At 40.0% G+C, this 25,531-nt stretch overlaps 1 pseudogene; it reads right to left on the bottom strand.

Annotated features, from left to right (window-relative positions):
• Positions 1-11,682: 11,682 nt before the first annotated feature.
• Positions 11,683-12,289, bottom strand: LOC117701990 (protein MIS12 homolog; annotated as a pseudogene).
• Positions 12,290-25,531: the final 13,242 nt, after the last annotated feature.

The following is a 25,531-nucleotide window of genomic DNA, read 5'->3' as shown; positions in this document are numbered from 1 at the left end:
CATGAATACCTGAGAAAAGGTAGCAGAAAGGTTCAGGAAAACATGAATCCTTCTCTAGTCCTGGGAGGAGCTTTCTGGTTCACTATAAGTATTCTCTCATGTCCTTATCTTGTTCTGCTTCCTTTTAAGAGTTGAGGGCACATTGCTTCATCCTTTGGTCTCCTGGGGGGAAGTTATGAATGCAGTGTTTACCAAAAGTTTTGAACTCTGCCCTGTAAATGCATACCGAGAAGCTATGGCCTACAGATTCTGGGAGGGATGGTAAGTCTATGATCCCTGCACTAGGGATCGGGGATAAAATCCTCCTCTGTAGAATATTAGAAATATAAAATCTTTCATCTTTGAGTTATGATGGACCCTCAGAGAGTGTGAACCAATTGTTTCATTTTCTTCTATTCTTGGCATAGTTAACTATGCATCAGCAAGAATATATCCTTGTTTTGTGTTCTTTTTGAAAATTAGCATTTTTGAATATGCTTTAAAACTACTATAATCATCTATAGTTTTTAGTTTTCTAGTCATAAATAATAATTAGGAATACTGAGATGCAAAGTATATAAACTGTGACTGACACAATATGGATTATTCTAGATATATTCCCAAAGTCATCTGTTCTATATCATTACATCAGGGTAAAGAATGCAGGGGTATTTAATTTGCCCTACAGTTGTATCCACTTATCATACCAAGCACTTTGAACCACTTTTACTCCAATGGTGCTGGAGATTAAGCCTAGAGCTTCATCCATGCCAGGCAAGTGGTCTACAAAATCAGCTTCATCTCTAGACCTCAGCAACACTCTTTTCTAATATCAGCTGTGCCATGTAACTTCTATGCCTTTTCATTCAGGGGGTCCTTAACCTGGGACACAGTCACTAATAGATGAAAGTTCTCATTGCTAGAATGTTTTGAGGTTATCAAGTTATGTGATCTTAGACAAACTACTTCCTCTATCTGTGTCACAGATTCTCATATGAAAATAAGGTAGTTAAGTCCATTGACCTGAACATTAAATGCTAGATTTCTATGTCCTCTGGTTTCTGAGACATGGGAAAATTCATTTCCTTTCTTGGGCTTTAGCTTCTTCACTTCCTTCATATATACTGCAAATACTTATATTCTACCAGGTATTTCTCATTTCACTATGCATTTTTACCATTCCTTCCCCATTGTTTTCAGTTAATGCTATAGTGATTAGATCATTTGTATCCATGGTTTTAAATCTTTTCTCATATGAAGAACTTGGCAACACAATGCTTTAGCAATCCTTCCTATTTCATCTGGACATCTCTGAAAGTCTTACAAGACATTAAGCCTAAAAACACCCCATATGTACCCTTTGTCTTCCCTGTGTCTGTTTTTGATCTGTTTTGATCTCGAGGAATGAGGCTAAGTAAGAAGTCAGAGATTCACTTTTGACTTATCCTTAACCAACCACACCAGTGCATTGGTGATTTGGTCTGCTGGCTCTACTGATCAAACCTTTCTTTGTACTGTCCCTGCCACTGCATCTCAATTTCTTTAGCAGCCAGTCACAGCCTATCCATTCTTGGCTGGGCTTCTGCTCTGATAGCCTTCTGAGTTCTGTACCTGTTTCTTTCCTCCAGACCACTCTCTGTAATGGCACAATCCAATTTGAAGCATGTCTGCTTCTCTGCTTAAAGTGTTTTAAGCCTTACCATTGTGTTTTGAACAGAATCTAAATTCTGTATTGAGCCTCACAGTCTACTTGACCTGAGTCCCAGATCACCTTAGATTGTTGTCTTTATGTTTATCCAACATTGGGTTTCTTTCTCTCCCCTGACCACTCCAATCTCTGACTTGTTTCATGCTCTTCAAATGAGCTGTCTTTCTTAAATTCTCTTCTCTGTGCTCTTTTCTTAGCTTATCTTTTGAGCAGTAGCTTAAAAGCTCTTGCCACCATTTTCTCCCCTATGGTGTTAGAAATGAGATTTAGGTCCTCACACATGCTAGGTAGGCACTCTCCCATTGCGTTATACCTTTAGTTCCTAAAGTTTTATTTGAAAAGAAGCCTAACCTAGTTCAGATTTCTTAGATTATTTGCCATACAACTTTAGAGAAGTTATTTCTCATCCACTGTGTCTATAATTTAAAAATGATAATAACTGTTTGTCAGTGTTGTAAGGGTTAAGCTAGTTTATACACCTAATCACATACCACCATCACCATGACTATTGCCACTGCTGCCACCACCACCACCACCACCACCACCACCACCACCACCACCACCATCACCATAGCCACCACTAAATCTCTTCTAAATATAAATGTTTCCTCTGTGCTATGGATGGTGTGACTTTTTCTTTGGTTGTCATTTCCTAAGCACTCAAGGCGTCACCCATCTCTTTCTTTCTAGAGTAGGATCCAGGACTTCAAGCATGCTAGATAACTACACTACCACTAATCCTCTCAATCTAGTCTCTGAAAGAATTTTCATGTTTTTTGAAGAGATTTACACTTAAAGTCTCCCCCAAGCAGCTTGAATTATAACAGAGTAGAGACTAGTAGAGTGTCTATTGTCTGTAAGTACTCATCATCCATCATCTATGATCCTGCAGGTAACTCATGGTATATTTGAGTAAGACCCATAACTTGCAGATGAAGATGCAGCTCTGAGACCTTTTAAAACCCTTCCTGCTAACTAATGACACACCAGGAGAAGATGTAAGCATTGTCTGTTCCTTTTTTTTGTTTTTGTTTGTTTTTTATTGGATATTTTATTTACATTTGAGATGCCATCCCCTTTCCCCATTTTCCCTCCCTAGAAAACCCCTATCCCATGCTCCCTTTCCCTTTTTGCTTTTATACAATTTTTTAAAAAAATGTTAATCAAAGGTTTTATAAGTTTGGTAATGGTCAATCAGAAGTGTAACCCAATACCCAACCTAGATATATCAACTATCTTTGACTGGTGGAGACACGTGAATATCTGCCTCCATGCCCCACTCTCTCTTTCTCTCTCCTTCTCTCCCTCATCACCTAGCTTTTCCTCTCCTTCTTCTTCTCCTCTCCTTACTCCTTCTATTCCTCTCGGTACTCCTTCTTCCTTAGCTCCTCCTACATATCACCCTTCCTGTTAAAATAAAACTTTTCTTTCAAAATTGTCTGTTCCTTTTAACCTCCTGGTTTACTAGGAAGTCATGCTACTTCTTTCTATATTTAACTGTACATCTTCATTACAAGGCCTTTTGTTGGAATTAAAATGAACAAATGCGCATTGCAGACAGTGTTTGGTGGGAAGACCACAAAACCCTGTGTATTACCTCATCACCAAAGTTCTCATAACCTCACGTTCATTTCCTACAAGAACACTTTTTTTTTTGTGACCCAAACAACTTTCTGGTCTTGAGATTATCAACTACTGATGTGAACTGGGGGTGAAGTGGCTACTAAAGCTAAGCCTCTTTGCTGCTGTGTGACCTCTGGATGGTCACACAATCACCATGACTCAGTGTTTTCATCTAAAACTTGGGCCTCTGGTTTCTTGCCTTTAACCTCTTTCTCAAGGAAGTTAAAAGGTTGGAGTTTACAAAATGCTTTATTTTGTCCTGGCTCCCCCAGTCACAGGATCCCCTAGCTTTCTCTCATGTCACAATTACAATATGACTTGTCATAAGTCATAAGATAGAGGAAGACCACATGAGCTTGGTCAAAGTGAGTTAGGCTACCTTTCTGGAGTTTCTTTAAAGCCTAAGCTTTTATAATTTACACATCTTGCTATTGATTACTTTTGTAAGCTTTTGTGGGTATCTAGGGAGCAAAATGAAGAGGTTACCTGACTTGGAGTTTTAGATCATTCTGAAATAATAATAGTGGTTAATATTTAAACATGTGTACTATATGCCAGAAGGCATGTTTAATATATAGCAAGAATCACTTCACTGAATATTTGAAATGATACATGTATTGTAGGAACAGAGCTGTGGGTCCATAGAAATTAGGTAACATCACTAGCAAGTCATGGACCTGGGATATAAACACATGCTACTTGGCTTTGCATCCTGAACAAGATTTTGCCTTTGAGAGAAGGTGATAGACAGGATGGCATAAAGGACATTGCCAGAGGACATGATAACTACTTGGATCTTGCAGAATGAATAGGAGTGCCTCAGAGACATGAACATAGAATAGGGAAAGGGAAGGGTATAGGAGTCAAGGGAATCACAATCAGAAAGGCAAACCAAACTTGTCAGCTTCCCTCAAAAAATAAGGGCAATAAGAACAGCCCATCAAAAGGGTGTGGTAGGAGATAGTTTATATGAGTACATACATGCAGGCTACCTAGTCCTTTTGCTCAGCAAAGTGTGCATGTTGGGCATATGTTGAGAATCATGATGGGTAAAAATGTCAAAGATGAGCAAGTGAGCGGTGGTGCACAGCTTGGGTGCCCGCCGCCGGAAGAGGTGTCTCTCCCTCTTCCCGTGTGACTCTCTGGACGAGTCTCATGGGAAAAAAAAAAGAATTTACAATCCTAATAAGCCCATATAAAAGATACACAATCCAGGTATTAAAAAAATATCAAAGATGACCTGTCTATATTAATGGTTTCATTTTTGTTGCATGCATGAACCTCTCTCTCTCTCTCTCTCTCTCTCTCTCTCTCTCTCTCTCTTTCTTTCTTTCTTTCTTTTCTTTCTCAATTTTCCCTCATGTGTAGAGGCCTCAGTTTGACAATTAGGATAATTTTCAATTCAGCAAGCTAGGGCCCCTTAATGTACTCATAGTTCACTGATATGGGCTTTACCAGCTATCCAGTGTGTTCCAGGACTCTTCTACCTCTCTTCTCTAAGTGCAGAAAATATGGGCAGGCTCCCATACCCACCTCACATTTAATGGGCTCTGGGAATTCAAGCTCCAGCCCTAACACTTGCACAACAAACTTTATCCACTGTATCATCTCCCCAGCTACTGTGTTAATGAGTTTCAACTTCATGTGTATACTAGACACCCATGGCTTGGTTAAAAATATTCATTCTCATCAATTTATGCCCTTCCTACCCCTGGCATGGAATTACTATGTATAATACTTGGTATTCAATATAAATTTTGGAGGGTTTGTCTTTGAGAAGAGTTTCAATGTTTTAGCCTAGACTGTCATGGAACTCATGATTCTCCAGCTTCAGCCTCCATAGTTCTGGGATTAAAGGTATCTATTATGATACTCAAAGAGATTCAGGGAGATAAGATTCTGAATCAACCATGACAGATTGGAGGCCCGTTTCTATGATAGTAAGGATCTCTTTGGGGATTATTGATTTTAAGCTCAGACAGGTGACTTCAGGAAGAAATGGCTAGGTAAAATGTCTAGCTAGCCCATCGATCAAGGGCTATAAAGCTCCACATGATGCATAGTTGGTGAGGTAGTAGGAACTATGCTTTTGTATTATGTTCATTTCCTATGGCTGCTATAACAAATGATCACAAACTTGTAGCTTAAAAGAATGCTAATTCATTCTTTCCTGCTTCACCAAGGCAGAATCCCACAGTTAAGCTCACACCATGGCTATGCTCTTCCAGAAGCATGAAGAGACACCATTTCTTGCTTCCTCCAGCTTCTTGTGGTTGCAGGTATTCCTTGGTTTATGGCTGTATTTCAGTCTCTACCTTCATTTTCTCATGGTGTTTTCCTGGGGATTCTCCCTTTATGTTTCTTTGTTATGGACAGCTGCTTTTGTCCTTAAAGCCTATCTTCTGCATAGGTCCCTTTCCCCAAATCATGTCAAATAGAGAGGTTCTGAGGCTAAAAAAATAGGTATATTTTTCTGAGGCTTCCATCTCACCATCACATCTGTTTAGCCATTCATCCTTTGCAGATTGCTTTGTGGCATGCACATGGTTTGCATGAGCCTTCCATCAGCCCATGAAGCTGCCATGGTGGATCTTGATGACCCATTTGACAATGAAGGAGAGTGAGGCGAATCTCAAGATCAAGAAACCTCTTTACATGAAACTGATTTAGGCTGTGAAAATGTGAGAGTAACAGAGATGACTATGGGTAAGCTCACAAGAGAAAGACAAGCAATATTTAATTATGGTTCAGGAATCAGTGACACATGGACCAACTGAGAAATGGAAATGGGATTTGCCTTTTTCTTAGAGTATTTCAGGCATTTAGATAGTTGTTAACATTTAAAACCAGGAGAGAAAAATGCCTAGATGTTCCCACATCCCTTAAAACATCATAATCTTCAATCGAGACACCTCCTTGAATGGGCTGATGTTAGTAACTGAATATAAGTAGTATCTCTAGCCAAATTACATGTGACCATTACAACTGTAATAAAACTGAGCCCATGATGAAGGGTATTCCATTGTGAAAAGCTCAGAGAGGCAGGCTGGTGTCTGCTCCAGTGGACCCGGGGCTGTGCTGAGAAGCAGACATAGCCTTGCTGGGAAGTGCATGTACAACATCAGCTCTTGTATGGTGAGCAGAACTCTTCTATGTAGCCCTTGGTGTGCTGCTGTTGTTTGTTGTGAATGGGAATGTTCAGTGAGAAACATTTTCTTCATGGCTCACTTCTGAAGTCCTACAGCATCCCTTAGGTTACACTGACAGAGGAGATATCAATCAAACTGACGTTCTCTTCCTTCCAAAGTCTCTACAGAGCATGCCTGTAGGTGTTTGCATAAACCTATTCTTCAGATGCAGCTGGTTGAAGTATTAAACTCTTCAGTTGATTGCACACTGTCATCCCAGTACCACTGGTTTTCAAAAAACCCCTATAATTTTTACATCTGTATTATTTTTTTCTATTACTCATTGTACAGACAATATCCTAGTGTACCTTCTATTTATAAGTGTTTTAATATGACATATATGGAATACAATGCTTGTAATTGGCCAAGTTAAATTACACAAATGATACTGTCCCAATAATCTCATTGTCCTTCTTCCTTTTGGAGATATCCCAGGGTTTTAAGATTCATCATGCTGCATATATGCATGGATTGCCAGGTCACTTTTTCTGGGTACTCTGAGGCATATATACTACCTAATCATATCTGTTCCACCAATGATGATCATGAGGGTGGGAGTTTTCTTTCTCTGCTATGTAATGGGAAAGACCAAGCAATCCTTATTTGACTAATGGAACCTTGGGAAGAATATTTTGGGAAATATATCTAAGAGAGAGTGTGTGCATAGGGGGTGGGCGGTTGGGCCATATGGTACATGCACCTCTAAGTTTGCTTTCTAGAAAAGCTGCAGTGTTTCCCTCCACCAGCAGTGGGTGAATGGACAGAATACCAGGGACCCATTGCTCAGTGTTTTACAGCTTTGCTGTTGTCTCGTTTCATCTTTATTCTGTGAATTATATTGCATTGTTAATTATGTTGAATACCTGCCTTATGCTTTGTGGCCCTTTTCAGGCATTCTTCAGTATGTTAGTTCTCATGCTATCTGACTTTTCTGTGGTGGTTTCTGTTCCCTTCCTGTCAAACAGTCAAACAATCTTTGACTGTTCCTGCATCTCACCACTTCATAGATGAATGGAGTTTGTTGGTCCTTATAGCAGGTGAGTTTGCTTCCATGAGTCAGAGTGCTGTCCTCATGATCAAAGCTCTGACTAGCTTTCTGCAGCTGAAAGGAAGGGTAGTTAGTTATGGTAGGCTCTCCAATAAAACCTGTGCCCACTGCAACAAACTAGTCCAAATGGAAAGTCATAAAACAAGAAAAGATAACTATTTTATTGTTTTGAAGGTCAGAGCTTAAAATCAATCCTATTGAGCTGAAGTCAAGGTAATTTCTTATCCATGCTACTTCTGGAGGCTCTGGGGGTAGAGCCTCCTTGCCTTTGCAGCCTGAGACTTCCTTGACTCTTAGATGCTTCAATCTCGTCTTTGTTTCTATGTTCACATGGCCTCTTCAGTGCATCTAGTCTTTATTGACCCTTTCTTGTAAGGGCACATGTAAAGGTGTCCAGAGCCTACCTAGATGATGTTAAGATAATAAGTTTATCTCAGCATTCTTAATTGGAAGAGCTACAAGGACTGTGGGCCTAGGATGGAAGTAGGAGGGAGGAAGGTTTGAGGTTAGATACAGAGAAAAGATGAGAGGCTGGGTTGCTATCAGGTATATGGCCTAAGCAGATAGAAATAGGGTAGCAGCCTTCTGGAAAGGCTACATAGAGAACTTTCATATAGGTAGGCATTTCTTTTGATGATACCTATATTACTAGTAACACCTATATCGCCCAAATATTCATCTGATTTGAGAGCAAATATTTAGACAAATACTAGAGTTGGTAGAAATAGAGGTGAGATGGCCTAGGTCCTATGTAATTGAACTGAATTTAATTTTTAAAGAGTGAGCTTTTAGGGGAATATTTAGTATCATATAAGTATTTAGTATTTATAAAATGATATATTTTCTTCATTTGATTCGTTTTTGAGTATGTATTGCTTGCCAGGTCCTTTTGCGGAAGACTGATGTGTCAGGGTGAATTTGACAATGTTACAGAGAGCTTCCACTACAAAGGGAAGGGAGTTGACACCTGAGAAATATTCAGGTGAAAGCCACTGCTACAGAAAGAAATACTGATGAGACCAAGGTAAGTACTGCTAAAGAGGGCAGGTTGTCTTTTTATATATACAACAGTTGGGAAGGACCAGAGTGTATGGAAGGAACACTGGTAAGGAAGCTGGACTTAGTGCCTACACCTTTGTGGCCTTGGGTAAGTTATTTTGCTAACTGTGTTGATTCTTCTCCCTATGCAAAGTGAACAGTAGCTGTGTCTCAGCTTGCTTTCAAGTTCCTAGACAACATTTCCTTAGAGAGGCTGCATGGGTGTTCCCTCGATTTTTGGTAGAATTGTGAGTTTTGGTCAACATAACAAGGAAGAAGCAACAGTGGGGTTTCCGAAGCTAGACTCCTTAAATCCATGTGGGGTCAGTTGCCTTTGCTGGACCACTAGTTCTCAGATCCTTAAGGTACACATAAGCAGAACTATAATCTTGAAAACATCCTCATAGATGTCATGAAGCAGCCTTCAAGCTACCCAAGCCCAGAGTCCTCTGATGCTCCAGCACATGACTTTCCAGTTACCACAACCATTTGATTCTGCCCAGCTAAGTTTCAATATGCAAGAGATGAGGATAGCCTTTTCACAGAGTATTCTGCATTTTATGACCCACAGGCCTTGTGGACTTGTGGACCTTGTGGACAGTACAGGCTATCTTCACAGTCTATGTTGTTTGCCATGTGGTGGTCCCTAAGATGCAAAATTTTTTTACTTCTTTGCATGTTGTATGGCTAAAATGAGTTAATGTATACAAATTTGAACAACACAATGATTTTATGTATGTACATCAAGGTTTATGTATGCATAGATGGATTGTATAGTGTATGTGTGTGTGTGTGTGTGTGTGTAGGCAAGATGTCAACACTGGGTGTCATTCCTCAGAAGCCATCCATCTTACCTGAGATCGGCTCTTTCATTGGGACCTGGGACTTACCACTCTATAGGCTGGCTGGCTAGCAAATCCTGCGGATTCTCTTGAGAATGCTTCCTCAGTGCTGAGGTTACATGTGTCTGCTGTCATACCCAGATTTTTATGTAGGTGTTGGGGATTGAATTCAGCTCTTCATGTTTTCAGGGCACACTCTTTACTGGCTAAGCTCGGAATAACCCAGCTGAGATGTGTTTCTTGTATGCAGCAGAATGATGGATCCTCTTTTCACATCCATTCTGTTAGCCTGTGTTTTTTCATTGGGGAACTGAATCTATTAATATTAAGAGATATTACTGACTAATTATTTTTATTTCCTGTTATTTTGATGTTTGTGGTAACACACACACACACACACACACACACACACACACACTCTTTTTTTTGTTTCGGTGGTATGGGGTTATTTCCTGTGTTTTCTCGGATGTAGTTAGACTCCTTGGGTTGGAGTTTTCCTTCTAGTATCTTCCATACGGCTCAGATTTGCGGATAGACAGTGTTTAAATTTGGTTTTGTTGTGGAATATCTTGCTTTCTTTATCTATGGTGATTAAAATTTTGTTGGGTATATTAGTCTGGGCTGACGTCTGTGGTGTCTTAGGGTCTACAAGTTATCTTCCAAGGCCTTTCTGGCTTTTAGAGTGTCTGTTGAGAAGTCAGATGTAATTCTGATTGGTCTGCCTTTATATGTTATCTGGTATCTTTCTCTTGTAATTTACAGTATTCTTTGTTCTGTACAGTGTTTTGATTATTTTGTAGCAGGAACTGGTTTTATTTTTTGTTGTTGATTTTCTCTCCCTCTTTCTCTCTCTCTCTTTCCTCCTCCTCTTCCTTTTCTTCTTCTTGTTCTTCTACCTCCTTCTCCTCCCCCTCCTCCTCCTTTTCCTCCTCCTCCTCTTTTTCCTCCTCCCCCCCTTCTTCTTCTTTTGAGATAAGGTCTCTCTATGTAGCTCTGGGAGTCCTAGAACTCCCTACATAGGCCAGACTGATCTTTAACTCAGGATCCATCTGTCTCTAATTCCCAAGTTCTGGCATCAAAGGCATGCACCACTATATGTGAGTATAAATCAGTTTTTAATGGCACGCACTCACCCATACATGGTTTTGCTTGCTTCTAAAAACAATTATTAGTGTGTGAATGTTAGGGGAGCAGGGCGTGCACATGTCACAGTGCATGTGCGGAAGCCGAAGGACAATTTTGTGGAGGCAAGTATTTCTTTCTACCCTTACATGAGTTCTGGGAATCTGACTTGGGTTACCAGGCTTGTACTTCAAGCTCTTTTACCTGCTGACCCATCTCATCATCCCTTGCCTGTTTTATAAAAATAGAATGGAAAGTGACAGGTGTAACCCCTGCTTCCCACCCTGTCCATCTGCTCCAGCTGTGTGACCTTAATATGCCCTACCTTATGGGTTTTCTGCTGACTGTTTTCTCTGTCTTGGATGGTACCATAACAGCACAGCTAATGCTTTTTCTTTCAAGTTTGAGTTAAATCTTACATTACCCATTAGCCATGCCCTTTCTAATCTTGCAATATATTTCACTTCCTCTCCCTGAATCTCTCTACTGCATTTTTTTTTACATTTTTGTTTTTTTCTCTTTCTTTCCTCTTTCTGCTTCTCTCCACACTGTGGTATGTTAAAACTCCAAGATGCACACTTGCTGTGTATATTATACATCTCCAGCCCAACGTTCTTGCTTTATTATGTCCAAATCACTGATGTTGCACATGTCCATGTCATGGCTGCACTCGGTACATCATTCAGTGAATGACTATGCATGTCTTATTTATACCATGTAAATGAGCAGGGAGATCCAGCTATATGAGGATTTCACTCTCTCCTGAAGTCACACAAAAACACTCCCAACACAGAATGGGTACAACCCTGAAAGAAGACCTGGAGACATTACCAGATGTGACAGGGGAGTAGAGAGGGTCAACTCAAATTCCAGAAGGGAAAAAGCAGATAAATACAGATCTGCCTCAGAACTTTGATCTAGAGTCTCCAGTTCTAGAAGATATGACTATCTAGAAGATATAGCTATTTAGAAGATATGACTATCTAGAAGATATAGCTATCTAGAAGATATGACTATCTAGAAGACATCTGCTTTGCAGAACCTAGGAAAAGAAGAGAAAGAAAACCTAAAAATATAACAGTAAACAAAGAAAAACTACCTATTTACAGGTTCTCCCTTTTCACTATTAAGAAATTAACATCCTTCTTTTCTTTTGCTTTCTTTCTTTATGTTGTCTCTAATATTCTGGAATTTTAGGCCATTCTGTATCAGTAAGTTAAGTTACTAGTTTTCCGACCTCTGCCAATACTTTTAAACTCATCAAAGAAAGCCAATGTCTCTCTCAGTTTGACTGGAACAGTGTTTTGCTCCTCTCATTCTGTAAGGAGGGTCTGCTTTGTGTGTAATCCAACCCACTTGTATGTAACACTTCAATTTTATTTTTGAGAAGCTGGAATTCTTCTTCATTAAAAGGATGCATCTCCTGGCACTTATCTTCAGGAAGCAGGATGTTTGGGAGAATATACAAAAACGACCACAAAAACAGCTGCTCTATTTTGCCAAGAAGGTTATTGAAACTTCCTTTCATGAAACAGAGAAACTTCTCTGTGCATTAAAAAATTGAGAAAGGGCTAATTCCACAGTCTGGGATGCCCTCCAGATTCTTTAGAATCTCCTGTTCAGCAGCCTGTGTCACGTCAAACAGGTGGCTATGTAGAAATGCTATGTAGATCCTCAGTAGGCAAGCCTGTGCTGTGAAGCCAAAGAGCTGCACCTCAGATGCCATCAGATCCACAGACATCTTGTGTTACTTTGGTACCTTCAGTTGTGAAAACTAATACTTCCACTACAACCAAACAAAATTCTATTTTCTTTCCTTTAAGTAGGTACACAGCAGGTACATATCCTTCAATAACCAGTGTGAATTCATGTCCCTGAAGAAGCAGCTACTCTCTCCCTCAAGTTTCCTTCAGTGTTATTAACTCATGTACTGTCTCTTCTTTTCTGGATTACAGTCCTCATGGTTGAGATTAAATATGGGACATTCCCAGACCATCTCAGTAAGTGTAATAACCTTTAGAGCCCATAGCCATAAACACATAGACACAGAAACCATAGCCTAAAAAACATTTGTTTTTTTAATTCAAAGACTCAAATGTCATTTACTTTGAGAGAAAGCATGGCTAGAGAAATGATTCTTTTAACATGACTTGATAAGATAATTTTAATCTTTGCATTTTTCTCATTCATAAATTTGCTGTATTAAAAGAATTCAGTGGCCTATGTCTTCTTGTTTTAGAATTTTATAGATAATTGGTGTTGTGCTTACCTCAGCATGGGACACATTCAACATGGCCCCTTGGGCCTTTGAGCTGTTGAGGGTGTCAAATCCAAGGAAGTGTCTTATTAGTACAAACTCTTAGCTAATTAAATAGCCAGCATGGATCAATCAATAGGTCATTTCTCCACCTCAGCTATTAATGTTTCTTCTCTACAACAAACTGTCTTTGAAAAATGGAAACCTCAACTTTGTCCTTGACTCCAGATGCTCCCCTACAACTATCCCTTTACTGTTCAAACCCTCACAGAGCTGTCAAATGCTGTACAGACTTGTGGTCATGGCTTCCCATTATCTTTCTAACCCCCCACCCTTTTTTAAAAAGCAGAGCCAGATCTATGCTTTTATGCTAAGATCCCCAGTTGCTTCCACATTGTTTAGCTTATCATTGTTTCTGAATGCTTGCCCTCAGTCCATGTTTCATCTTCTGTCCTCAAGGGGCCTCATTCAGCTATCAGATTGTCATTTCATCATCTGACCCCATTGCTCACCCCACTCCTTATGGAATCATTTTTGTTTTCATTTCATGGCAAGAATTGCCTTTCTGTGGATCCTCTTGCCTCTCACCAGAGATCTCCTGTCATGCTCGATGAACTTTTTCTCTATATGCTAATGCCCACCAAGGCATCTCCAAACCAAATCTTTCTACCAGTCTCTAGACTTCTTATCAAACTACATGTTGAGCAAATACCTCAAACTTGGAATGATCAAATGAGAACTCCTGGTTTTTTTTCAAAGTGTTCTGGCCCAACCTTTATTTCTTAGTAAATGTCCCTTCCTTTCTCCCAAGTGATCACTTTGGAGATCACCTTTGGGTCCTCTCATCAGAATCATTCACAGACTCTTATGCATTTGCCTGCAAAATGTTTTTAAAAATGTTTTGAATCTACACCCTTCTCCCCCCACCATTGCTCACACTCTATTCTCAGCCACCCTTAGGTCTTACCTATATCTATGACAGTAGTCTTGCAATGCTCACTCTGCTTCTATGTGGATCTCTTTCTGGCCTGTTCCCTGAATGTGATTTTAAACTCATGCATTGGATTACTTCATTTCTTAGCTCCGACACTTGCTGAGCTTTCTTGTCCTACTAAGAGTAAAGCCCACATCTGTTACAAGGTTGACACGTACCTCTGCCATTACCTGTATCACAGACCACATCACTTATGGCATTTTCCATGGAATATTCTGCTCCAGCTACATGACACTTGCTGATCATCAAATCTTGCATTAGCTGTTCCCTCTGCCCGGAGTGATCTTTTGCTTGGCAGCCCATCCAGAATACTATTCGTATTTCCGTCTGATTGTCTTCCTCCAGAGACTTTTCACGAATACGGCAGGGAAACATTCTTCTTTATCTGCTCTGCTCCATTTTCTTTTCCTGCTGTGTTATTTCCTTCGCAGGCATTAGCATAGTGTGACATATGTATTTATCACCTACCTCCAGCCTTTGCATTATAAGGCTCCTGAATCAGAGATTACTTTTGAAATTTGAAATTTTAAACATTTAAAGCCTCCACACTTAGAGAGTGGACCAGAATGTGGCAGGCAAGAGGAATATGATGAATGAGTAAATAAAACTATCAAGAAAGGGATTCCTCCTTGCAATAGCCTACATTTCCAGAGCATTCCTTAAAAATATATATGATAGCTGCAACAGTCTCTGAAAATCCTACTAGCTACGGTTACTGCCTTTTGGAAAGAGCTCATGTCACCAGACCAAAGAATGATGAAGTCTTATATATAAAACCAATCTGAGCGAACATTTAATACATACCTTTATGTTGGTCCTGTATATTCAAAAAAAATGTCTCAACTGCTTCACAACTACCAAGAAACCCATTTTCTGGCCTTGTAGTTTGGATTGAAATCTGTCACTTCTCTTTTTTGAGCCTAAGTCGTGGAGCACTAGTTGAATGTATTATCCTCACGCCAGTCTTTCAAATGTTGCAGACAGCTGGCTTGGTCTTTTTTGGACTTAGTTTTCCAGACTGAACACCTGTCATTCTTTCAATTGCTCTGTATGCAGCATGATTTTGAGCTCACCCTCCAGATCTCCTCTGAATGCTTTTGAATTTGTTGTGCTTTCTCATACGATTGTTTCCCAAAGTGAACCCAGCACTTTCACCAGTCTCTGCCTTACAGCTCAGGTCTGTTTTCTCTTTCTTTCTTTCTTTCTTTCTTTCTTTCTTTCTTTCTTTCTTTCTTTCTTTCTTTCTTTCTTTTTCTTATGACATGCTTTTTTTTATTGAAAAGGTTTATATAATATATTCTGATTACAGTTTCTTCTTTCCTACCTCCTTTTTGATCTTCCCTGCTTTCCTGTTCACCAAACTCCATGCCCTTTCTTTTTCTCTCATCAGAAAACAGACAAAATAATAAACATTCATTAAAAAGCCCAAACAAACCAGAATAAAATAAGAAACACACACACACATGCACACACACACACACATACACACACACACACACACACACACACACACACACTGCATAAAGTCACAAAATTAGAAATCACAATATAGGGAAAGAAATAGCAATAAGACAAAAAGATGTTCAAACAAAACATTATTATACAAAAAGTCAACAAAAACACCATTGAATTTGTTTTGTATTGGTTATCTACTGCTGGGCATGGGCCCTACACTTAAGTATGGATAATACACTCAGTGAGACTCCACTGGAGAAAACTAATTTTTTCTGTTATAAGCAGATATTAATTGGCAATAGCTTCTTGGTTAGAGATGAGTTTCCTGTCTCAGTATTCCTATCTGGCTCACACCTATGCAGTCCCTATGCATGTTTTCACAGTCTTTGTGAGTTCATATATATACCAATCTTGTGTTTCTTTGGTGTCCTCCATCCCCTCTGGATCTCACAATCTTTCTGCCTTTTCTTCCACAAAGTTCCCTGAGCTCATAGGGAAGAAATTTAAAGAAGACATGGCATTTATGTATGAGTTTTCCAAAATTTCTCACTTTGTAAATTGTCCAGTTGTGGGTCTCTGCATTCGTTCCTATCTACTTTAAGGGGATGCTTCTCTGATGATGGATGACCCAGGATGATCCAGGCACTGATCCCTGACACTCTTCTTAAGAGCTCGTGTATTTAGAAAATACAGCATTTCTTTTATCTTGGAGCTTCTGCTATCATCACACAGTGGACTAACATAAGGCATGTACCTGAGTAAATGACCCCACTCCCACCCCATTTCAGAAGATACCTAGAGGCCATGGGTACCACTAAGATTAGCTAGTAAGAGGCAGAGTGATGAAGAGAAAGAGAGCCAGAATGGTATGTGTACAATGAAGAGAGACAGAAGTGGAGGCTTGAGGGTAATGAGGAACAGCCTGATGTGAGTAACATGCAATGTTGCCTGAGGCCATGATGAAGCTAGTCTGGGTCCATGAACCTATAAAAGCAGGGTTCTATGTTGATGACTGTGGCCCATGTTAGTACCAAAGGCCATGAAGTCCTTGGTCTGGGCTGCCACCTGCGTCCATGGTGATGTCAGAGGGCTGTGCAGAGCTGGACTTACCCCAGCTGGATGGTGTGGAAGATCTGGCCCCTAAAGCATGAGATTGGCAGAGATTACCCAGCCCCATACTGGCTGTAGCACTCTGGAGAGCATCCTGGCACTCTGTTTGGTCAGCACAGTAGAGCTGGACCTGTTGGTGGAGAGACAGGAGAGCAGGCCCCAGTGATGTAAGTGTGGGAGAGCTGTCAGGCCCAGATTAAGAGCTTGGAGTTGGCCAATCCCATGATTTATCCCATCTATAAAATGTTACCTCACATGAAGGGGTCAGACCTGTAGAACCAAAACTGCAGGATCTCCATTACACAGGGTAACAATAGAATATCTGATAGGAGTCCTGGTGAGGACCCAGTAGTGATAGTGTAGCAGAAACCAGAGACTTCAAACCAGACCAATGACTACTACAATGAACGTTTGCAGGAATAGCTGTTTGGGCAAAAGGTGTGACACACCTCAGCTTCTACAGCAATATTGTTTGTTTGTTTGTTTTTTCTTGGGGACAAGAGGTCACAAGGGTGAATATGGAGGGACAGGGAGATGAGTAGGATTTGGGTGCATGATGTGAAATTCATAAAGGATCAATAAAAAGTTAAAAAAAAGTCATGCACCTGAACTATTTCTTAATGTTCTTAGTCCCTGCCCCCTTCCTGTTGTTTCTTTTAAAAACTTCAGACTTTTATTATTCCTCTTCGTCAATGGAAGTTATGATTAAGTTGTTCTGTCCAGGACTTGAAAAGACTGATTTTGAGAAAATTTAAAAATCTTTGGGTAGAACTTCACTTTGATCTCTGAACTTTTTTTCATCAGTTCTTCAGTCTCCTCTTACTGCCTTCGAAAAATTATAACACTGAAATTTAGTTTCTTAATCCTACTGTATGTATTCTTAGTCGCCCTTGTTTTCACAAGTTAAATCTCTGTGTTTTAGTCATGTGTGGGCTGTACAAGCATGTGAATGTTCAGAAGAGCTATCTTTCCTGAGTTAGAACACTATTGGCTCCATCAAGACCCTGGTGATCATGAACACATGGCTCCACTGACTATTCCTGAGGCATAGCTGATAACTTGATGAGAATCCACCATGAGCCCTTGTCTGTATTATGGTCTTCTTTTGTGTCGTAGACTACCACAGGAGATCTCAAGGGCTTTTCTGTTACTACTGACCACAGTGCTTAGAAATTTTCCAGTTTGAGTCCTTAGTAAGACTTGAAAATTAAAGCTTGCTATAGATAAATTGATAATAGCTTCTAGCTCATTATGGCTTCTTGAAAAAGCCTAGAATGAAAACACACAGCCACGTCAGGAAGAAAAGTCAGTATAAACACACATCCCAGTCCATTTGGCTGAAGGAGGACTTTCTTTGTGCTCAGTATTAACTCATTAAACATGCAGATATAACATGTTATCAATATGTTAGTTGATAACAGTTGTGGAAGATAAAAAACCTTGAGTCATAAGGATGTGAAGTCACTTTCTCGGTTCATTTATCTACTGAGAATCGGAGTTCAGGCACTCATTTACTTGTAGAACTTTAAGACTTTCTCCTTCATGCTGTTGTTCACACCTTGCCCTCTGTTCATGTGTTCCTCTTGGTTTGTGGTTCAGTTCTCTGCTATCCCCTATGAGTAACACAGTAACAATAACTGATAGGAACTTAGAAATACGAACTCAGCTATCCCTAAGTGCAATCTCAAGTTTTACCCCTGCTAGCTATGTGGTTTTATGTAAGTCGCATCATACTTCTGAACCTTGTTTTCTCTATCTTTATCAGGTAGAAGGTTGTAATAGCCACAATAGGGTTGTGATAAAGGTTCAGTGTGAAAGTGCTCTGCATAGGGCATGGCACACTTTGGAGATGTCCACAGAACAGATGTTATTGCCACAGTATTGAAATTATTGTTGTTATATAAGGTGGGTGTGACTTCTGCTCAAAGCTTCGAGGCTGCTATGGAGGGGCTTGAGGTTATCAACCCATCGGCTTCATTGCAGCTTAGAGAGCTCTCCTTCCAGCTCTCTAGGAGATATCCTACCCAAATGCTGGATTTACACATTACTCCTGCATCATTTAATGAAAGATTTATCTTCCCAAGTACCCATAGTCCACTCGTTAATAACACGTCTAGGATTTGGTTAGAATTTAACATTTAGTTCCTTCTTGTTTTTGGTTGCAGTGTCTCTCAGTGACAAGCTTCACATTACCTTAAAGTCTCCCCCAGGCATTTCTGATTTTTTTTTTCCAGATGAAAACTCCTCTGAAGTTTGGGCTCTTCAAAATTGTAAGTTGCTCTTGCACAATGCCTAGCTTCTTTTGGCTTTCCAGTACCTGCTTATTATTCATGTTTTGCTTTTAGTCAGAGGTACTTCCTTGCAGGATAAGTGGACTTAAGCCTTCAAGGGTGTCATCCTCATCTCCTGGGAGACAACAAAACACTGGTGACCCCTTTCTAACCATATCCCAGATTTCCAAGCATTTTTCATACATTGTCTCCTCTGATCGCCTCACAGGGCATTATCCACATGTGGCCATTAACCTAGCATACTCTCATTTCTTTGGAGAGTTTCAGCAAGTATCTTGTTCACCAAATCACTGGGTTGTTTTTAATAAAAAAATTATAATTGCTTTTAGCATGAGACTGAAGTGTGTTTGCTCCTTGATAATGCTACCATTTTTTTCTGATATAGTCTCTTAATGGGAGACATGCAATAATCCTTCATTAAAGATGCATGAGGATGCAACGCAGACACTGCAGAAACTGAGATTTGACCAGAGTCCAGGTCAGTCTTTCACAAGCTGTATGAGTTTGAGTCAGGCATTTGTTTAATTTCGTCTGCTAAAATCAGGTTACCTCGTTCACTGTTTCATGGGGTTGGTGCAGGTATTAGAGAACATGAAACGTTTAACACAGTCTCTGATCCATAGGATGCACTAAAAGATAGTTTTAAACTGAATATTCTTACCTATGGTATAACCAACCTTGCTTCAGTTGCTTCACATATATCATGCCAATAAATCTTCCCAGACATGTTTCAAGAGCTCTGTGACAGATTTTGAGTAACTTGGCCCTGAGCACAATTAACCATGACGAATAAAAGGCAGCACCTACCTAGATTTATCTGCTGCTGACACGATTGTGTTTCCTTCTGTCTTCCTTAGTCTTCAAGTTTTCCTTATTCTAAGTATGTTTGAGGTCTTAGTTTGTCATTGCTTAAACTTGTTGATCCAAGCTGACATCTTTAATTTCTAATTCTGTGCTTCACGCATAGTTGTTGATACCTTTCAGTTTAATCTGTCAACCACTGTGTTAGAGGCTGGGTTATGTAGATGAAGAAACCGGGAATTTTCTCTGAGAGAAGTCACATATAAAGTTCAATGAAAGGATGTTATCCTGAAAGTCTTGGTTGAAATGCTAAGATAATGGATTAGCCATATTCTGAAATGAGATGGACCACCCAGGGAAAACATGTGGGAGGAGTTGTTGTTAAGAGCCCTTAGCAACCTGAGTGTCTTCTGTCCATAAAAATATGGAAACACCAGGTGAGGAGATGATTTGGAGAGGACTTCCTGGCTATGTCAGCTTGTATACTGAGCTTAATTCTATTCTGAAGGGCTAAGCAATGCTTGAATTCTACCTTAGTTTTTTGAGGAAGGATTTATTTAGCAAGAGTCATTAGAGTGTATCATTTGTAACTGAAAGTTGCAATCTGAAGTAGGCTTTAGATTGTTGTTCTTTCAAGACGTTGTATGATTAATGGTCTACAGTAGAGATGGAAAAATTGGCCAGGTTATCCTTGGAAGTATGGCTGTTTTAATGACTCTAGCATGGATATAAGCATAAGAACTCCAGTGTGGCTCTGATCTGGACAAAGGTCTCAGATGGAGCTTTGGGAACATTTCTGGAATATATTGAGGGTGTAAGGAATTAGAAAAACTCAATTGGTTGCACTAGTTGGTAGTGGGATAATTTTACAAAGGTAGGGGATAATTTTTTTCACTGAATACATTTTGTAGGGAATATAGTGAAATTGCTTTCTGTTCATACTCACTGTATCCATAACATTATTTACACCGGACACCAGAGTGGATCTTGTTCAATGGGCACTGAGACTATTAAAAAGTTCTTTGATGTCTTTTTTTCAGCATTATTTTTACTTCTGGATAATTTACCTTTATCTCTCTATTCTCTGTGTTCCATACCTGGACTCAGCCTTTCAAGGTACATGTCTGATTCCATTCTTCTCACCCTGGCTACGTTAAGTATTTTTATGAACGTCCATAACATTCTCTTCCTTCTTCACTATTTGTTCTGTCCTCTTCCTGATCTGTCAAAAAAGAAGATTTCAACACTCAGGAATAAAGCATTTTCACCCAGCATTAGAGGGCAAGCTAGTTTACTGCGTTCAAAAACTGGCTGTGCTCTTTCCTTCACACTTACCTTGTCTTGAAAACCCTTTTGACATAGCCGGTTAGAAAGAATTTATGGAGAACACAGGCACTGTTCTGTGTTGACTTGGACCCATTCCTAGGGTCGTTCTCTATTTTAGGATGGGTGCCATTGGTACCCTTCCAAGTAGTGCTCCCTTCCAAGTAGTGCTCCCACCCTTTAGTATCACTCCTAGTTTTCCCATAGTATTACAAAGATTTAATACTGCACACTGGGTGATGTGAACATCAGCAATTTACTTTTGTGTGTTTCTGGAAGACTGAACACTAACATCAAGATGTTTTATAGACACTTGGTTGTTTTAAAAACCAAGAGTGCTGCACAAGTCTTGCCTGAATTCTAGTCATCCATGAGCCAAATTCTTGAGTTCTTAGCACTCTTCCAATACTGCCTTTATCTTCACATGGAATCCCACCTGTATGCATTCATGCTTCCAAATTTTCTTTTTATAAGAAATCCAGTTGTTTTCAAGCAGCAGCACAGATCACGGACATCTGCATGGCTTTTGGTGGTAACAGCATGGCCATGAGCATTAACATGGTTTTAGGTGGTGGCATAGATCATGGACGTCAGCAAAGTCTTTGCTGGTAACATGGGCCACAGACATCAACTCGGCCTCTGAATGCAGCAGAGCCATGGATCCTAACATAGCCCTTGGCAGTAGCATAGACCACAGGCATCAACGTGGTCTCAGGTGGCAGCACAGGCTATTCTTCTTTTTAAAAATTAGCTATTATATTTACATTTCAGATTTTATCCCCTTACTCCACTTCCCCCCACCACCCAGAAACCTCCTACCCCATTCCCCCTCTTCATGCGTCTATGAGGCTAGCACAGGCTATTCTTAAATGCATGGCCCCCAGTGGCATAATTGCCCATGGACATCAACCTGGTTTTAGGTGGTATTACAGGATGGAGCACATTATGTAAAATTTCCAAATAACCAATAAAAGACTATTTTATCATCATAATAATGATACTGATAAAATAATGATGATGGTAATGATGATGATAATAATAATAATCATGATAAAATAATACCAGTTGTATTATACTAGGAACCCTGTCTTCATTTTAAATGAATTTATCTTATTTGCCATATCTTGATGTCCAGATAATCTCACATTCTGGGGATTAGAATATCAGCATATAAATTGGGACTTAGGGGTAGGGCATCTAGAAAATGCATCCCACAACAATTATCTGTAATCTTTTCTAACTCTTCTAGAATATATTTGTTCCTAGTTCTTCAGAGAAGCCTGCCCGGTGTACACATTATATACCCTGGTCTCTCAAAACAACCCTCCTGTAGAACCTGGGCCAATTATGCTTGAGTGCCTTTCATATTCCCATTAGAAATGTTCTTATTTTTCCCCAAATTTTTCTTTTTTTTTTTCCTTCTTAACATTTTGGCTTTGCAATTCAATTTGTATTTCTGATTTGGACTCCAGTCTTCTGGGTATTAAAATGTCAGCTTTCTCCAACAGTAGCCTTTGGCTCAGCTTTCCCTTTGGCTCTTGGGGCCTTAAATTTGTTCTTGCTCCAGTTTTATGGAATCCAATTCCGATCTTGCCAGAATCCAGGCTGGCAGTTTTGCCTCTGCTTGAAGCCACTTAGTGAGTTTGGCAAGGGTCTCAAGCACCCCTTGTGGTACACCAAGATAGTGGAAAAAGGGATGGATGTAAGCTCAGTAAAATGAATTTCCCTGTTCTTGAGAACACATAGCCAGGTCTCATATCCTTGTCCTCAGATAGGTTCCTGGTTTTAAAAGATGGAATATAAGCACAAACTTTGTACATGCCTGTGGCCCGGTGTAGAATAAGCATCTTTGCCATTCACTGTGTTCCTTTTTCTAGTCCACAGGGGCCTTGAGGGCTCTAGAGAAACTTTTGCAAGATGAAATTTTGCCTGGGTCCATGAGTTACACGATAGATAAACTATTCACTGAATCCTTGAGTTGAAGACTGACTGTTACTTTTTTTTTGGGGGGGGTTGTTTTTTGTTTTTTGTTTTTGTTTTTTCAAGACAGGGCTTCTCTGTGTAGCCCTGGCTGTCCTGGAACTCACTCTGTAGACCAGGCTGGCCTCGAACTCAGAAATCCACCTGCCTCTGCCTCTCAAGTGCTGGGATTAAAGGCGTGCACCACCACTGCCCGGCGAAGACTGTTACATTTAAGAAAAAAATAATGCTCATGGCATTTGAAAAGTTTTTAAGCAAGTAGATATAATTGCCCAAACTAAGAAGTCTGAGTAATAAAAATCGAGGAAAGGTGAATTTTTCATCTCAGTTTTCTTGTTGGTTTTGAAGAATGGAGCCAACACTTCTGTTGGCTAAAGTGAGAGAGTCTTTCTGGAGTGTGCCAGGGCTAAAGTTCACCTTCTACTAATTGTCAGGGACCATGTTGAACCCTTTATTTCTCTCTGTCTCTCTCTCTCTCTCTCTCTCTCTCTCTCTCTCTCTCTCTTCCTCCCTCTCCCTCCCTACACACACACACACACACACACACACACACACACACACCCCTCCTTCTTTAGCTTTATTTGGCAGTTATATATCTATTTGTTAAACAGTTGAAATCTTGTGTAAGGTAAAATCTTTTGTGCTTGTAGAGAGGGAAAAAAAGAATGAAATGGACAGTAATAAAAATTCTCTGAAGGGGACAGAAGGGAAGGTCACCAAGTAACCCAGTCTTTTGAAGAGTCTACCAGGTGAGCACTCAGTAAGCAAAGCACTTAGTGAAGAGGAATGGAGAGAGGGGTAACATGGAAATTAGGGGTGAAAGAAATCTAGAAACTTCAATTAGCAGATACTTTCAAACAAACAAACATGATGCAAACAGGCCGTTTTCTTTCTTCTTTTTCTTTTTTTCTTTTCTTTTCTTCTTTTCTATTTTCTTTTTTTTTTCTTTCTTTTTCCTTTCTGCTTTTGTTTTTGTTTTGCCACAGGGGTCTCCTGCAGCCCACACGGGCTTTCAACTTGCTATACAGCCAAGGATGACTTTGACCTACTAATACTACTGCTTCTTGTGCTTACCTCCTTCATGCTGGGATTATAAGCATATGTCATATACCCAGTTGATGAGGTTCCGAGGGACTGACCCTAAGACCTTATGTATGCAAAGCAAGCACCCTACCAGTCGACTCCATTGGAAGTCCCCAAACTGTTTTTGAGTATGTTTTAGGTTGGTTGTGGCCTAGCAAAAGGAGCCCAGAACTCTGTATTCTGGAAGTATTGCCTGTATTCTGGAAGTAAATCTGCATCTAAGTCTCAATTCTGCCAATTCATGTCCCACAGACTCTGAGGACCAGGGCCCCAGACCTCCCTTTTCTTCTCTGCCAAAAAAAATCCTCCTATGTTACAGGGTTGCAATACCTAATTTGCCTGAACTCTGGCCTGCCCTTTAAACTTAGATGCTCTGCCAGTACATTCAGTAAGGTTGGGTCCCAACTTTTCCCATCACAGCACGTTCTCTAGGATGAGTACAGATTGTGAATGATTTTGCAAGCCAGGCTAGGGAGTTTGGATCTGCTTTGGGGTGAAGGAGAAATATCAAGGATAATGAAGGCCATTAGAACCTTGAAGACTGGCTGTACCAACCAATTGCCCAGAGCACTGCTTAGTTTTCATCTTTCCTCTTTGGGTGTTAGGAAACAAGAGGATATTAGATGGTTCCATATTCATTCTCAAAGTCCTATATAATTTCCTCTGGAACTTTCCCTTTAGGGGATGCAGAGGAGCCACTGCAGTGCATCCTCATTATATTCAGAGCTGGGTTTCTGTTATTCTAGGACACATGTACTCAGAGCCCTAAGAGGCAGTTGTCATTAATTGTGCTTCTTGCCCAGCACGTATGAGGCCTCACCAGTAGCCTCCAAATGCCTTCTAACCAGATGTCTGGGGAGACTCAGACTTTGGTCTCAGCAGCAACTGGATTCTTGGTGAAAATAAAACTATTGTATCAGGGTCCTTACTACTAACACAAGGGATCCCAGAGGCTTTCAAAAGTGTCATTGACTCTTCTTCTAACCATCATCTCCTGCTAAAATAAACAAAATAAGACTTTATGGATCTAAGAATCTCAAGCAGGATGAGGCTCTGCCAGTCTAACCAAGTGTTTAATTATAGAAGGCCTTAGAGGGCTGTTAAAACCATCTAAGGGATATATTTTTCTTTGAAAAACACATAGTTTTAAAATTATTGCAAAAGTTAAAGGTGTCAGGCTAAATCTATCTTCTTTTTAGTCCTGTCTGTAAAAGTTAAATCAGAGGTTGTTGCTAGGGAGTGTCAAGTATTCTGGTTGATCAGCCATCCTGACAACTGTAACCTGCTGGGGTTCAGTGGGGTTCTGTTGCACAGAGAGTGCACATGAGACTGAAGAAGCAGTTCTGCAAGCAGAAGAGAAACTATTGACAATGGAAAAGGCTGCATTTCTATACTTTCTCTGAAGCTATCTGTTATCAGACAAGCTTAAAAGCTCATACTTTTACTCTAGGGGTCAGTGAATGGGAGGCCTTGCAATCTATCCATCCTAGGACTCTTCTTTGGCCTGTTAATATTAGCAAAAACCTTGTGTCTGCTGCTCACTGAGTGGTCTGAGATATATATATGTCTTTGTGTGTGTAATTTTAATTCTTTGAAATGTACATTCTTAAAAAATTTAATGAATTTATTTTATACTCATTTTTCATGCACTTTATTTTGATTATATTACTTTCCCAACCACAAGGCTTC

This window comes from Arvicanthis niloticus, unplaced genomic scaffold, assembly GCF_011762505.2.
Source record: "Arvicanthis niloticus isolate mArvNil1 unplaced genomic scaffold, mArvNil1.pat.X pat_scaffold_383_arrow_ctg1, whole genome shotgun sequence".
Lineage (NCBI taxonomy): Eukaryota > Metazoa > Chordata > Mammalia > Rodentia > Muridae > Arvicanthis > Arvicanthis niloticus.
Note: the sequence above shows the minus strand (reverse complement) of the source record. Positions and strands in the feature narration are given on the sequence as shown.